This window comes from Pyrgilauda ruficollis, unplaced genomic scaffold (assembly GCF_017590135.1).
Source record: "Pyrgilauda ruficollis isolate IOZ18807 unplaced genomic scaffold, ASM1759013v1 scaffold72, whole genome shotgun sequence".
NCBI classification, from domain to species: domain Eukaryota; kingdom Metazoa; phylum Chordata; class Aves; order Passeriformes; family Passeridae; genus Pyrgilauda; species Pyrgilauda ruficollis.
Window position 1 is genome coordinate 171321 of NW_024529044.1, and position 16201 is coordinate 187521.

A 16201-nucleotide genomic window follows, 5' to 3' on the forward strand; every position below is an offset into this window, starting at 1 on the left:
CCCAGTGCAGCAAAAAGTCCTGGCAGAAACTCCCGGCGCTCCCACTCTGGCCAGGATGCTCACAACAGCTGGCTGCACAGTGCCGTGGGGCCGGGCAGGAGCGGGCACCCTTCACCCAGAACTGCCCACCCGTGGGGTGGCTGGCTCGGCGTTGAGCGGGCACAGGAGGGCCACGGTGAGGACGACGTGGGCACGACGGGAGCACGGTGCTCCGGCAGACCCGGGGGTGGGCTCGGGGCTGGCACACGGACGCGTGCTGTTGTTCTGGAACGGAGCGCACTGGCAGAGCGGCATGTGGGAAGCTTGCATAATAGTGCCAGCCCACACTACGCCTGCTCCTTCCCAGCATGATCAGCCCCTTGCTTTCATGAGCAATAACATCCACCCAAAGTTTGCTAAAGACAAAAAAAAAGAGCTTCAAGGTGATGCACAGAGCTCAGCTGCCTTTGCTGCCTCTGAACTGATTAATGCAGCTGGGGAATCCATCTGCACGGCCACTCTAATCCCACATTCTGGACGACCTGTACCCCAGTAAGGGATGAGAAGCTTCAAGCTCTCATTTCTTGATTCCCAAGCAGGCACCTGGGGCTGGGGCAGAGCAGACGAGCCAGTGTGGAGTGAGCAGTGCTGCAAGGGGAGCACACACAGCTCTCACACTGTGAGCCCTGCTGGTGCTGCACGGCCCCACGGGCACTCCTCCTGCCCAGGCACTCCCCTTGGCTACTGCCAGCTAGGAGAAGAGCAGTCCCAGCTCTGGGGGTCCCCCCAGCACAGCAGTTGGTGGAGAGGGCACTGGAAGACAAATTCTGTGGCAGAACAGCCCCAAGGAGAGCCCAGTCCCTGGGCACCATGGCTGCCACAGCATGGCCATGATTCTCTGAGCACCTGCTGAACCTGTGGGTGCTTGCAGTGCTGGGAACAAACAGGGACAATGCCTTGTCTGGAGGAGAGAGTCCCACTGCCTGCAGGAGTTTTGAATTTTAACTCCTCCTCAAGCTGGTGTGAGTTCCCAGGGCAGACTGGTGTCAGCACGAGGGGGTTCCAGTCCGTGTAACGTGACCTGACGGAGACGGGTTCAGCCCAGAGCACGAGCTGCACACAGCCCTGAGGGGAGTTTGCAGCACAGTCAGCGCCAGGAGCCGGGTCTCGGCGGGTCCAGCCGGGCTGCGACGTGCAGGGCTGTGTGTGCATCATGGGCACGCAGCCCCTTCCCATCAGGGCACTACCAACGTCCCACACGCTCCAGGACCTCCACGCTCCTGCAGCCAGCAGGGGGGAGACGGCTGGGACTGACCAATGCATCCCAGACCCCCCACGCCATATCCCACGAGGATTAGAGCAGACGTGGCTTGTCCCAGCAACGTTCCCCTTTGCCAGGTCAGCACACAAGAGTCTGGACACACACGATCTGTACCCAGGGCTGGTGCAAAGTCCCTGGTGGGCTGACTGTGAGCTGCTGCCCCAGGCACAGCCATGGGAAGCAGCATCTTCATCCTCACCCAAAAAATATCCCCATGCCCTCCCTTACCAGGACTGCTGGGTGGAAACAACATACCTGCAGAGCAAGAGCAGGTGCCTCAGGTGTGGTGGCAGGTGGAGCTCACACTCGTGTTCAGCCCTCCACGCCGTCAGGAAGAGCCGTCAGGATCTCACAGCAGCAGCTTCTCAGCCTGGAAGAGAGAGGGAGAGGCTCCAGTGCTGTCCCTGTGTAGGCACCGCGCTAATAACGGAGGAGGACGCGGCGGAGCTCGGCGCCTCGGAGCGCCATGGCCCCGGGGACTCGCACGCGCCTGGCCCACTCCTTCAACAGCACAATTATCACAGCTGGGAGCAGCTCTGGAGCAGCCCCTGACATGGGCAGAGGCAGGACCCTGCCCAGTGGCAAGGGCAGGGGAGAGGGAAGCATGTTCAGCCCAGGGAACGGGGTTTGGCTGCATGGGGCACGCAGCAGGTCCCAGTTTATCGTCCCCAGTGGGACACGTCCCAGTCTCTGCACTGACAGAAAATGCTGAGGCTGGTCCTGCCTCCCTGAGAGCACCAGCCCTGGCCTCTGACCAGTGCATGGGATGGAGGCAAGGAAAGGCAAAGACTTCTTCCTAAAGGAATAAAGTCCCCAACCCACCTGCTCCCCCGAAGGCTCTCTAGAGGCCACCGGCAGCTCCAGTTTGATTTTCCCCGACCCAGGCTGAACAGGAGATAATTTAACAGCTTGTCCCCCATTGTAATGGGACTTTTTCCCTGTTCCCCCGGGCAGCACATCCATCAGCCCATCATCCACAGCACAGAGCTGTGACATTCCCTGGCACCTCGGCCAGGCAGCCCCCCTGGTGCCATGAGTTACGATGCCTGCACCCTGCTGTGGGATGGGCTCAGAGCATTGGCTGCACACCGGGAGCTGAGATTTATCCCCTCGGCGGAACAGGGGCAGAAGCTGGGAGATAAGTCACAGCAGAGCTACAGGAATGGCACTCAAGGTCCTCCAAGGTTGGCTCACTAAAAACCCAGGAGAAGAGGAAGACAAGACCTGCCCATTGGTGTGGCTGCAAATCCCCTCCTGATTCTGAACCAGGCACCTCCAAAAGGGAGGTGGGAAGGGAGCCAGGCCCCCCTCAGGGCTGGCTCTGCTGCAATCCCTGGGGCAGGCTGCTGCCAGGGCTGTGTGAAGCCACCAGTGTCTCCTAAACACCATGCCAGTATGTTCCAATAACCCCAGCACACAGGGATGGGCTTCCCAGCAGTGCAGAGCCAGTAAAAATCCAAGAGGCAGCCTACAGAGGCGCTTGGATGCTGGCCCCAGGAGCAGACTGGAGGCACCCACTCTGGGACTGGCACCTGCAGTCAGTCACCCAGCACACCAAGCATGCTGCTGGGAGTGGGCACCATCCCTGCGATGGGCACCGTCACTGGTTTGGGGACAGACCACAGAGAACCCACAAAGATACAGTGAACGTTGCAGGCACTCCCCAGACTCACTGGAATTCCCCTCCTGCTTCATTAGTCCTGCTCATTAGGCTCTGCTCCTCATCAGCAGGCACAGCTACAGCTCAGTAGCGTCGCTCCCCAGCCCTTCCATCCCAGCCTCTTTAAAGCTGGTCTGTCACAGCCAGTCCCCTAACCTCCCTTGGTGTCCCCGAAATGCCCCTTGGCTGTCCCTTTCCACAGGCTCTGCCACCAGTGCCTCGTCCCTCCCTGTGGTTTGTGAGTGACCAGAACCACGCTGGAGCTGGGGGCTCAGAGGGGACTCACACAGTGGTGTTTGCCCCACACTGAACCCCTCCAATCCTGTGCAGCAAGTGCAGGACAAGACAAACACAGGGAAAACCCAATTGCATCACTAAAACAAACTGAACACGGCAGGATTTTTTCAGCACTTTCTGTTTCCAAAAGCAAAGCCATGTGAGTGCAGGACAGAGGCTGGCACGTTCCCCACCGGTGTTGGGGGCCCAGCAGCATCCCTCACCATCAGCAGCATCCCTGCAGAACCCTGCCACTGGGAAAGAGTTCCTTCCCCAGGAGGGACAGAAAGTGAATTGCAGATCCCTATGGGACATCTCCCCCAGGAGCCACTGGGCTTTTACTGCACACTAAAGCACAGCGATTAGATCAACAAGCCAACCCCTGCAAGGCTGAGAGGTTTTATCAAAGCCAGCAGCACCTCAGGGAGGAGATGGGAATATGATGCAGCTGCCCACAGCATCTGCAATCCCTGGGCCAGCCTGGCGGCCGCTGCAGAAAGCAGAACCAAGGCTCATTTTCAGGAGGCTCATTTTCAGGAGGCTGAGCCTCTGCCGCTGCCTCCACACTCCCAGGACGCTGCTCCTGGCCCCAGCCCAGTGCCTCCTGTCAGACCCCACCGTGGCAGTGAGGTGCCACAGAAATGCCCCTCAGCAGGCAGGGCTGGGGGGCAGCAGGAGCCTGGGGGACAGGTGCCCGCAGTGCTTTTCCCTAGATTGCAGAGGCGCGGGGAGAGGAATTTTCTTCCAGCAGCAAACTCGCTGAAGCAGCACTCGGCACCTGTGCAGCCCCAGATACAGCTCCTGCTCCAGCCCGACCTGCAGCTATTTCCCACTTATCTGCACCACAGCTGATAGCTGTGCAGCAGAACACGGCGCTCACTAATAGGATTTTGATGCTAAACAGAAGATGTTTTTTTCCCCGGGTCTCACGTCACACCTGGAGGTATCCATGGCCATGGAGGTGACACTGAGGAAGGCTGAAGAGTTTCAACTCCTGCGCTGAGGGAGCAGCTTCTCCTTCCAACATCAGAATTACAGTGATTGCCTGCCCTCGTCGTGCCCCCACCCCAACACAGCCCTGGGGAGGGGAGGGAGGAGAGCACGCCCCCACTGCCACAGCCCCACAGCCCCCCTGGCTGGACAGACCCGCTCCTCCTACAGCTCCCAGGAGTGAGCAGAGCCCCTTGCTGGGCTGGGCAAGCCTGCATGCCATGGGCACCATCTGCTTCCAGTGCTCCTTGGGCCCCAGGGGTGTGCTGGGGGAGCCTGGAACCCACAGCCATCACCTGTAGCCCACGGGCATCACCCACTCCCGTGGGCATCAGCCGCTCCCAGCACTCCCCCAGCCCCAGGCACTGCTGTCAGCCGTAATCCCGTGCCACAGGGACCACCCACACACCACAGCAGCAGCACCACAGAGACAGGCTTGGGTGGCAGAGCCACACTTGCAGCTGCCTCAGGGAAAGGGGAGGAAGGCTTGTCATCCCCCTGCCACCCTCCTCCTCACAGGAGCAAGAGGAAGGTCCCACGCACCCCCACTGCTGGAGCTGAGGAAGTCTCTGCCTGCCCCAGACAAAACCAGAGCTATGGGAACCACCTCCACGGGTGTGGGTGACATCTCACCCGTGGGAACGCTGCTGGCGCCGCGGCAGGGCTGGCACCAGGGCTGTCACCAGGGTGGCAGGGCTGGCACCGGGGCAGCAGGGCTGGCACTGGGGCAGCAGGGCTGGCACCACTCCCACGGCACAGCCTGGGTGGTGAAGGGCACCAGCAGAAAAGCCACAGGCTGGCGTGGTGGGAGAGGCTGGCCAAGGCCAAAATCAGCGAGCACACTGGGCCAGGCTGAGCACACCCGGGCCAAGAGGTGCTCAGGGGTGCACGGGGACTGTGGGGTGCACGCTGCCCATGGGGTGCACACTGACCACGGGGTCCCTGACCACTGCAGCGAGCAGCTCCGGCCGTGGCCACAGTGGTGCCCAGGCCAGCCCTGCTCCAGCTGACCCGAGGAGCGCTGGCACTGCAGTGAGGGATCGCAGCACTGTGCAGGCGAGCGCGGCCCCAGGACAGCTGTGCCAGCCCGGGGCTCATCCCACACGGACGGCGTGCCCACGGGCAGGGCAGTGCCAGCAGCCCCCGCAGCAGGGACAGTGTGCCAGCAGCCGGGGCAGCCCTGGCGGTGGCAAAGGGATGCCAGCAGCTGCTTGCAGTCTTGTTTTCCTGCACAAGTGCATTAAGCATTCCACACAGCACTTTTGCTGTAAATCACTTCCTATTCAGGCTCACTGCTGAGGGTCTCTGAAGGTCGATTTTCCATGGTTATGACAACAAAAACTAAAATTGGGTCAAACCTGAAAGGTATTATCTTTCTCCAAGCTGCTAAATGCACAATAGTAATGAGGTTGGTTAAGCAGTTCACCCCCAGCCTGCATTATTTGCTCTGAAGATGTATTAACCAGTTAAATGAGCGTGATAAGGCAGCCCTGCACATTTCTCCCACCAGCCACACGGAAGATCTGAGGTTCTGGGTCTCCACATCCCCGTTAATAACCGAGACCGCGGCCCCACCGACAAAGGCGGCTGCGCCACGCGGCTCCGGGCCAGGCTCTGCCCGGCCTGACCCACAGGAACACAAAGGCAACTTTAAAGGCATCCAGCAGCTCAGAGCCACTGGAAAAAATAATTATCGTTCCTCCTCCTCTCTCTCTTTCTTCTTCTTAACACTCTCCCTCCTCCAAACTCCTGATGAAAGAACGAACCCACCGCCTGCCCCATCAAAGGCAGTTTAGCAGCATCCCTGCACCAGGATGGGGGATTATCCCTGGCAAACACATGCAGCTGACCTGGCTGCCACCACCCAGCACAGGACCCAGGGATGTGTGGAACACCCACCCAAATACCCCCTAAGCACCGGGGGTCACTTCTCAGCAGCCCCCAAAAGACGCTGCAGCAGAGCTCTCCATGCAGACCTGCTGCCAGGGTGCAGGACGGGCTGCCCAGGGAGGCCCCACCCCAGTGGGGCTGCAGGACCAGTTGTGGGACACAAATATTTGTTTTTATGGGATTTCTGCTGTTTTCCCTAAAACAAACATCCATTAACGTAAATATAATGGATGTAAACAAGCATGACCCTAAAATCCATGTGCAGCTGTATGGAACAGGGAAAAGAGAGGGAGGGAGGTTGGTTGGGAGAGAAGGAGGGGAATCACTTTAATTAATCTCTAAAATGAATGAGATGGGAAAACTTGAACTGCAGGGAAAGCATCTGGTGCTGCTGCAGGAAGGGGCTGTGCTCTGCTGTGTAACACTGGAGCCATCAGCTCCCACACCAGGCACTCCACGGCACCAGCCACCACTGGGAGAGCCACAGCACACCCAGAGCAGCCAGGGAGGGCAGCCTGCCCTGTGCCAGTGCCATGTGCCAGAGCCAGGAGCTGGGAATATCCCAGGGGCTCGCCCCTGGTGAGCTGCTGCAGCTCCCAGCTCCATCCCCAGGATCCCCACGAGCAGCCTGTCCCGACAGGGGATGGGGACCAGGGCAGGGGGCTTCACCTCCTGCGGGAGAGACCCTGCCACCAGTCAGGGAGCACATGGGGGAAACATCCAGAGAGCCTCAGTGTGCCTCTCACGGTGATCCAGCTGGGGCTTTGCCAGGAGGAAGTTGCTGCATGGAGAAATGCCAGCACTTTCTAGCACAGAAGGATGGCTGAAGATCCCAAGGTAGGATCTGTGCTGGCAGCTCTGGGACCAGCACTCCGGACTCCAGGCACCACCTCCTGTGACCAAAACGTGGCTGTGAACAGTACCTGAGGACCAAGGGAGAGAGAGAAAGACCACAGAGCAGATCCAAGGAGCTGCAAGATGGAGAAAAGGGCCTGGGGGTCAACCAGAGGCAACAGCAGATTCACAGTTTAAGGGGACAGCAGTGGATCCAGACTGGGCTCTTCCAGCTCCCTGGCTGTCCCACAACCGCTGCCATGCTCAGCCCCAGCACACCAGCAGCTCAGCCACACTCACACCCTGCCCTCTCCAGGCCAGGTCCTGAGGGATCAGCCTTCATCCCAGGCCTGGAGATCAAATACACAGCATGGCTCCTCTTGGAGAAACACAGACCACAGTCCCCTCACCTGGGTGCAGCCCTGGTGCTGCCGAGGCTTCTCAGCAGAGAAGGTTCTGGGATGGGCAGGAGGGACAATGGCACCCCCAGGACTCACCCAAGCCCTGAGCTGGCCCCACGCAGGGCTCTGCACCTTCCAGCCCTCCTGGCCACACACGGCCACAGCTCCCAGCACACATCCTCCCCCCTGCCCTTTCCAGCACTTCCAGTGATGGCAGGGAGCTAGAAATGCCAGGGAAAGCATTCCTTATTTCAGAAAGGCAGATCATGTAAAGACTGGCACCAGCCCAGTGCCCGGTGAGACCTGCCCAGATTTACAGCCAGCACAGCTGAAGAGACAGAGGAGCTTTAGTGAACCTGGTTAAAGCCTCATGGGAAAGTGACAGCAGGATCTGAGTGACCTGAGAGCTCCACCTCTCCGTCGGGAAAATAAAAATGACACAAGAAAGGAGCCTGGCAGCCCCAGGGACTGCGGGGAGGGGGCTGCCAAGGGACAGGGCCAGCAGGAGAGACATCGGGACACCACAGCCTGCCTAGGGAGCAGGGACCAGCATCTGCTGGGACAGCAGAGCAACACTGCTGGAGCACCCTGCACTGCCTGCGGCACTGATCCAGCCTCCCCCTCCTCCTCCTCCTCCTCCAGGGCCTCTTCCTCTCCTTCCCCTCTTTGTCATTCCTCTCAGCTCACGCCTCTTCTCTGCTCTCCTTCAGCTGCTCACAGCAATAATCCAGGGCACTGACGCCCCAGCAGATTGCTCAGCGCAGCTCCCCGCTGCTGACCGGGGTTTTAATGACTCCCTCGGCCGTGCTGGGGCTGGTCCCCACCTCCACTGGCTGCCAGGTTCTCCCCAGCATCCCTCCTCCAAAAAACGCCTGCACCCTCCACAGGGAGAGGCGGGGAGCACCCGCCACCTCCAGCTCCGTGGGGGTTCAGCTGGGACCTGCTCATCTTGCACCCTCAGCCCCTCCAAGGACCCGCAGGATTCTCCTGGCAGCCCTGGCCCCCCAGGGCTCCCCGGGCCAGGCGAGTGCACCCAAGGGCACCAATGCAGCAGCCGGAGGGGCTGCAGGCTGCCAGCACAGCACACATTCCTCGGGGACAGGGAAGGGACAAGCGTGGCTCAGCATCCGTCAGAGGACGCTGCTCAGAGCCTCGTGGCACGGGGCTCTGCAGGGGCAGGGACAGCACAGGGACTCGACAGGAATTGGGGCTCTGCCTGCAGGATCCACACAGCACCCCAGGCAGGACCTGTGAGGGTGTGAGCCAGGCAGGACTTGCGAGGGTCTCCTCCCCAGAGAGGAGGATGGGTACGACAGAGAGAGCAGCTGCTGCTCAGGGGGACCCTGAAATTCAGGAGGTGAATTGCTGAGCCCCACTCCCAGAGATAAGCTGCCGGGGAGGACAGAATAGCGCACTTCTGGGACCAAGGGACAGGCCAGCCCTGTCATCTCCCCTCCAAGGCCATGTCTGTGTCCCATAGCCAGCTTTGGGCTCCCCAGTGCAGATGGCACTAATATACAGGAGGGAATCTTGCAGAAGCTCATGGTGATGCTCAGAGGCTGCAGCACAGGACAGAGACACAGTGGGAGCAAGGTGGGTGCTCAGCCCAGAGGAGAGGCTCGGGGGCACTGGGGAGGTTACGGGGAAATCAGGGCCAAGGCAGGAAGCAGGGAGGGCAGTGGAGCTCCAGCTGCATTATCCTGTTTCCCAACAAATCCATCCATCCATCCATCCATCCATCCATCCATCCATCCATCCATCCATATCAGCAAAGCAATTTTAGAGGCAAGCAGCAGCCGCCACAGAAGCACAAAGCAGAGGCAGGGCCAAGTGCCAGCAACCACGGCCTGCCTGCCCCCTGCCTGGCATGGCTCCAGCCTGTCCCCACCTCCACGCTCAGCTGAAGGCAGCAGCAGTGACCCAGAGGGGCAGGGGGTGCCCCATGACCCCCAGCCCCCGGCACACCACTCGCTGCCAGGCTGCAGATCCCGTGTCCCGTCCTTTAATTAACATTCCACATGTAAAGCTGGGATTGTAATTACTGCGACTGATTAACAGGCCGAAGGTAGCCCGTCTCGGAGGGAGCAGATTAGCCGCGGCTCTCCGGAGCTCCTGCTCTCACCTCGGCACTGCCGGCGCATTCCAAGCAGAGCCCGCTGCCCGCAGCCCGTGACTCATGGGCGAGCGTGGCCCCGGCCCCCTGCTCCTCCCGTGCCACCACGGACCCGCTTCCAGTGGCCCTGGGCTGGCAGAGAGGAGGATGCTGGATGCTGAGATGTGATTCCCAGAGTCTCCTCTCCCTGCTGTGCACACACCAGGCAGGGGACAGAGGATACGATTCCCAGAAGCCAAGGTCCCTGGCAGGGAGAGGAACACAGAGCTCAGACCCTGCACTCCTTGGATGTGAAAACACATGGAGCATCCCATGCCCAGCTGGGCTCTTCTCTGCCCACCAGCCATGGTCCTGGGCTGTGACAGGACCCTCCAATCCACGGCTTCATCAGGAGGGAAGGCAATCAGCTGTAATTAACGGCTGCTGCGGGCAAAGCACGGCACGGGGACCTTTTCTCCTTCTTTTCCCAAAGACTGCAAAATAAATTATCCTGCAAAGTTAGCAGAGGCTGAGCTATGGAAACAATTAAACAAAAATTAAATCTAATTCATTTATACTCAGAGCACAAAGTGGATAATGTGGGGGTTTTCTTTGCTCTCCTCTCTTTGCCTTGGTGTTACAGAGGACTATTATGGGAAATTAATCACGGGGAAAAGCAATGAACGTGATCTATCGCTCTTTAAAAGTGCACTGTAGTGATTATATAAAAATCTATTAGAGAGGCCAGGAAATAGCAGAGTGACACCATTTAAAAGGAAAAAGGAGACCGGGCTGGTGGCAAAGGGATCGATTTCTTAACTGACGGATCCATGGCAGAGGAAGGGGAGGAGGTCGCACCGCGGGGTGGCCGCAGGGCTGTGCACGCCCAAAAACCTGGCCCCACGTCCCGCTGCAGGGACGGCTGGCCCCGGGGGCTCCCACCAAGCTCAGCCCCGCAGGGACTGTGCCCAGGCAGCTGCAGCATCCCACCGCATCCTCGGCGGCACTGCCCCGTCGGAGGGTGCCCAGCGAAGTGACCCCAGCCCCAGCAATGACGGCAGAGCAGACCCCCCTGCCCGGCCCCCGGCACACGCTCGGCTCTTTAACAGCGGTGATAAAACCTTCAGCAAGGCACGCTCCACCATAAATCGGGGCCGGCCCCAGGCCAGCCTGACGCTTTAATGACACCATCAATCCCTGAGGAGCCCGAGCAGGGGCGGGGGGACACCCGGGCTCAGCCCCGGCACGTGGCCGGGCAGGGGCTGAGCTCCCAGACCCTCCGGGGGCTGCACCCCGGGACCGGGGCTGCGGCAGATCGGCGGCTGGCCACACAGCTCCAGGAGGGCAACCCAGCCCAACGATCTGCATCCCTGGGCTCGCCCGCGGCCACTGCGGACACCCGGTGCCACCACCCCATGGCTACCACCTACAAACTGGCCCAGTCCCACATCAGCACAGGGAAACACCTTTACGGAAATTTAATGGCAGCTTCTCCTCCTCACCAGGTGTTGGAAGGCAAACACACCACGCTCCCTGCACTGCATCATTTAAACGATTTCGGGGAAAAAAAGAGTGGAAAAAACCCCCTTTGATCTCAGCAGCCCGCTTGTTTAGCCCATGCAGGGATTTAATTGAGAAGGGATGTCCTTGAATAAATGCAGAGATGTCCTCACTCCCCAGGAAGGCTGCCGCGAGTTGAACAATCCCCTGAACGAGGTTTTCCGCTCATCCAGGAATATTCTGGGACAGCACAGCCCCGGGGCCGCTGCCGCATGTCACCCATCCATCACTGGGAATGCCGGAGGTGGGCAGGCTGCCGCGGCACAAGGACGGGTGTAGGGGGCCCAGAGCCCGAGGGAGGGGTGCTTCCAGGGCTGGAGACACCACTCTGCCCCCAAACCCAGCACAGGGGGAGGTGGAGCAGCCCTGCACGCAGCGGCATGGGGAGCAGGGCTCCCTTGGCACAACAGAGGGGCTGCAGGAGGGACGCGATGCCCCGGAGAAGCCAACAGAAGGCGGGGACAGCCGGTCCCCAGGAGCTGGCACCGACACCCGGGTGCCAGCACCGGCCCCTGGCAATGCCTTCGCCGGTACCAGGCTGGGCAGGAGTGGAGGAGCCGCAGCCGAGAGCCGGCCAGCCCCGGCGGGGAGCTCGGCACAGCGGGCGGCTCTGCTCATTTCCTCCCGGCCTGCGGCCCGGCCAGCGCCCAGCACCGCGGCATCGCTGCCCCTCCTCTGCCAGCTCCCTCCGGCCCGGCCCAGCTTCCTGCCAGCGCAAAGCCTCCTGCTGCGGCGGGAACCAGCCCTGGGGATGCCCTTGTGCCACACACCTGTGCGGGGAACCAGGAGGGGCAGTGACGGCCAGGAGGGGCTCCTCAGCGGCAGCGCTGCACCCACAGATTTGGGTCTTTGCATCTCCTGCCCCTGCCCCAGCCGGTGTCAGGCGCCGATCATCCTCCTCCTCCTCGGCGCAGCCGCGTGGGTGCCTTTGCCGCAAGGCTCCCTCGCCAGGGAAGCGCCGCGCTATTTTAATCCCGCATCTCCCACCATCCCAGTGCGGACGACTGCGAGTGCAGCCCCAGGAGAGCCCTGCCCCGCGCCCCCGCGCCCTGCACCTGCTCGAGGTGGAGGAACACCCCGAGGCTGTGCTTGGAGGGAGGCAGGAGTGGGCTGCTGGGCCCTGAACCCCAGGGAGGAATCTGCTTTTACCCTGGAAGAGAATTCACGGTGATAAAGGCGAGCGCAGGGAGAGGACATGGGAATTCCCAGCTCATTAAAGTGCTGGCATCTGTCAGCCCATGGTAACAGCAGCTCCTCTTCTCCTCATCCATCTCAGTTCTTGTCCTCCCCCTGCCCAGGGGACTTGTGCTCAGCTCTGCAGTCACCCCACCACCGTCCCACTGCTGTCCCACCAGCTGTGCCTCCAACATGTGCCAGAGCAGAGCCACAGGGATGCTGGGTGCCCACAGGGACGCCGGGCACCTGCAGGGTTGGTGCTGGGTGCCCACATGGACAGGAGCTGGGTGATCGTGCCGTGCCCGGCCGCAGCTGTGCTGGAGCAGCGGGAGCGCTCTCAGCCCCTGGACTCGCTCGCTGGCTGCGGTGGCTAAAGGCGAGCTGATTAAAGCAATTAGGATTTTAAATAGTAACACCAGAGTGGCTCATCAGCGCTGAAGAGGCAGTCAACTGACAGGCTGAGGAGCTTATTTAGGGATCCTGTTTGGCTGAGGATCCTCAGCGGGGCTCCAGGGCTCCCCTCGGAGAGAGGGTGCCGGCACAGGGGTGCCCCAGGTACCCCACAGCCCCCCCAGTGTCTACCTGGGGACACAGAGCAGCCCTGTCAGGTAGTGCCAAAGGGACAGCCCTGCACACGCAGCCAGCTCTGTCCCCTGCCCTGCAGCCACAGGGAGCACCTGGCACAGCCAAGGAGCACCAGAACTGCCAAGGAGTGCCCGCTGCCCACTCCTCTCTTTCTTTAAGATGGTTTATTTTCTGTAATAAAGGCTCGGGAAAGGGAATGTGGAAGGAATTTCGCAGTGTTTCCCAGGAGGCGCTGCCGTGCAGCAGCAGATAAAAGTGCCTTTTGCAGCAGCTAAAGCCCCACACACATATTTTGCCTGCTTGGACTCAAGGGCCAAGATGCTGGAGATTAAGGCAGCCTGGTGGGAAATCCATCTGGTTTGGTGTATGTGGATCTTCAGTCACAAAGGAGCCTGGATTCACACACCAATGTAGGAGCAGCACAAACAGCCTTGAAATGCTCCATGCTCTTCCCTCTGCTCATTCTCTACACCTGCTCCTGGCTGTGCTGCCTGATGCCAGGGTGCCCACGGGCGCAGTGCCAGCCTGGGCACTCGCTGGGCCCCCAGGGACAACGGGGGGACAGCTGCAAGGAGCTTCCCAGGCCTGTCTCCATGGGCCCTGGGCTGGCTGCTGCTTCCAGCCCTGCCGTGCTTGCTCCTGCAGCTGCACTCCAGCGAGAGGTTCCACACCCCCAGGCTGGACCCCCTCACCCTCAGGTGGGGGAAAAGGGGAAAAAGGAAGGGGTAGGAACGGGGAATGAAGGGCAGGGGCAGAGAGGGGACAGAAAGACAGGGACAGAGGGGAGGGCAGGAGCTGCAGCCCAGCACAAGCCACTTGCTGACTTTCCTGTGAGCTCCGAGGTGCCGTGGGAGGGAACTGGCACAGGCGCATTACGTTTATTTATAGGCATTTCTGTGGCACTCGATTAAATGCTGTGGTGGAGATATTGCAGTGTGAGGAGTATTTAGAGCCGTTTAACACCTCTTAGTCGGCAAAAGCCCATCTAATTCCTGCAGCAAACTGGGAGAGTGCACACAGCAAGGGCAGGAGCAGGGAAGATGTCCTCTGAGCCCTGGTTCCACCTGGGAAAGAGACCTTGTGGTCCGTGATGCACTTGTGGCAGTGCATCCAGGACCCCACGTGATGCTCCACTGCCTCCAGGTGAGCACCCAGGGGCTGTGTTCCTCAGCAGGACACACATCCACACCCTGCCCGGCTCCCACGGAGATGCCTTTTCCCAGCTGCTGCAGGGTGCTGATGGCACAATTGCACAGGATGCTGGCCAGGCCTGGCACCCACAGGCCCTGCCTGTGCCAGCCCCAGCATCCCCAAGTCCTGCTGAATGACGGGGCCTGCCCAAGAGAGGGCACAGGAGTTCCTGATGTTCAGGAGAAGCTCAGTCCCAGCCTTCTCTGGGTCTCTGTAGGTGCTCTGCAGAACCTCCCTGTGCCTTCTCAGGATGGCGAGGGGCTGAGCTGGCAAACCTCCAGATCTCAGGAAAGCTGTCAGGGGAGAGGGTTCAAAGGAAAGGCTGCCAAGTGCACATCAAGGTGAGCTCTAATTGCACCGCTGCAAATCCACCGTTGGCCCTTTCGCCCTTGTATGGCTCTGTCCCTGCTCCCCGCTGCTGCAGAGCTTGGCCTGTCCATCCCCCAGACAGGGGACAAGCCATGGGAGCACCCAGGGCACTGGAGTGGCCACACAGCTGCTGGCCCGCGGCAAACGGCCAATGGACCGAGGCTGAAACACAGGGAGATGCCCCAGCCCTGGGCAATGCCACCAAAGCAAGCACTGCCAGCTCCTGGGGAAGCACATTCCCCCAGCTCTCCCAGGCCACTGCCCCAGCAGCAGGGACCTTGAACCCAGCAGTGCAGGTTTTGTTCCAGTGCCCCACTGAACCCAGCAGTGCAGGTTTTGTTCCAGTGCCCCACTGAACCCAGCAGTGCAGGTTTTGTTCCAGTGCCCCACTGAACCCAGCAGTGCAGGTTTTGGCTCAGCCGAGCAGGTCCCAGTGCTGGACAGGATCTGCCCTTTGCTCTGCCTGTGATGGACCCTCAGAGCCCAGCAGACCCCAGGCCCTGGGAGGCAGGGGCAGCCAGGGGCAGTGGCTGAGGGGTGCCAGGGCTCGCCCCGCCAGCTGCTCCCGCACACCCAGCCCCTGTGCTTGCAAATGGATGCAATTAAGTTGATACTGCGGCCACCCGTAATTGCTGTTTCCTCAGCTTGGCAGCACGACCCCGGAAGCCCCCATTATACTAATCACTGTCACACGAACACAATCGCAGAACACATAAAAACCTGGTGTGCTTCGTGCTGAAATACAGCCCTGCCGAAGGCTGAGCCGTGCCATAAATCTGCTCAGCACTTAACACTGCTGGCTGAATGGCCCCGCTTAATTATAGCTCCATAAACAGGACTTGATAGCGGTATCAATGCCGTCCAAAATCAATCCTGCTGATGGACAAAGGGACAGACTCATCTCCTGCTGCCCCAGGGCTGGGCCACCCCTGCTCCCCACCATCCCAGCTCCAGGGAATCTCCATCCCGTGCCCATCTCTGGGCCGTGCTCCACCCAGCCTTGGTCTGGCACTGCCACAGAGCCACGGCCAGGGCATTAGCATGGCAACCCACACTGCTCTCTGTCAATTATGCTTCAGTATTTGAGCTCTAACCAGCTTCAAATTGAATCAGGGCAAAATCATCAGTATAAAAACTGCCCGCACCAGCCCTTCAATTCCAGCACTGGAAAAAAAAAGTTCTACATCTCATAATGGCCTTCCACCCCATAATGAACAGGAAAAATAAATTAGATTCCCAGCTAAGGGTATATTTATACAATTTCATTATGTGCCCATGAGCAAGTCTGGTTTTCACCAAGATAAAAATGAGCTCTCAGCAATGCTCGTGCTAAATAAATGGAGTGATTTAACAGCTTAACAAGGAGTGCGACAGAGGGGCTGTGGAACTGTGGCAAAAATGGAAAATAAAAATAAAATATATCAAAATGCTTGTGTTTCCTGCACCGCACTGGCACTGCCGGGTCAGACCCACCCAGGAGGGAGGAGACAGCAGTGCTGGGACTGTGGGAGCATCCCAGGCTGTGAGCACTTGTATCCCACCCCAGTGAAGCAGCTGGGAGCAACTCCTGACTGCTTCAGCTCCTGGTGCTCGGTGTCCAATTGATCCTCGTGAGCCAAAAGCAGAATCCCAGTCCCTCTCCTCGCTGGCAGCCCGTGGGTCCAGCTCACTCTCGCGCTGCCACAGCAGCCCAGGCATGCCAGGGCCATGAGTGCCAGCTGCCTGCAGGAGCAGGGAAGATTCTTGTGGCAGCTTTGGGGCTGGAAAGGGATATTTGCAGCCTGGAAGTCATTCCCAGACTCTGAAAGCATGGCTCCTCTCCCAGCGCTGCTAGGATATTCCCAATTCCTCCCTCCCTCCCTGCCAGTGGAAGGAAC

At 59.9% G+C, this 16201-nt stretch overlaps 1 protein-coding gene across 5 annotated transcripts in view; it reads right to left on the reverse strand.

Moving 5' to 3' along the window:
• The window catches only part of RBFOX3 (RNA binding fox-1 homolog 3), a 130177-nt gene that overhangs the window by 66147 nt on the left and 47829 nt on the right, over nucleotides 1-16201 (reverse strand). For all 5 annotated transcript variants that reach the window (XM_041485733.1, XM_041485735.1, XM_041485734.1 and 2 more), the window contains exon 2: nucleotides 1556-1670. The gene's annotated coding sequence lies outside the window, so the exon portion shown is untranslated. The remainder of the gene's footprint in view (nucleotides 1-1555; nucleotides 1671-16201) is intronic.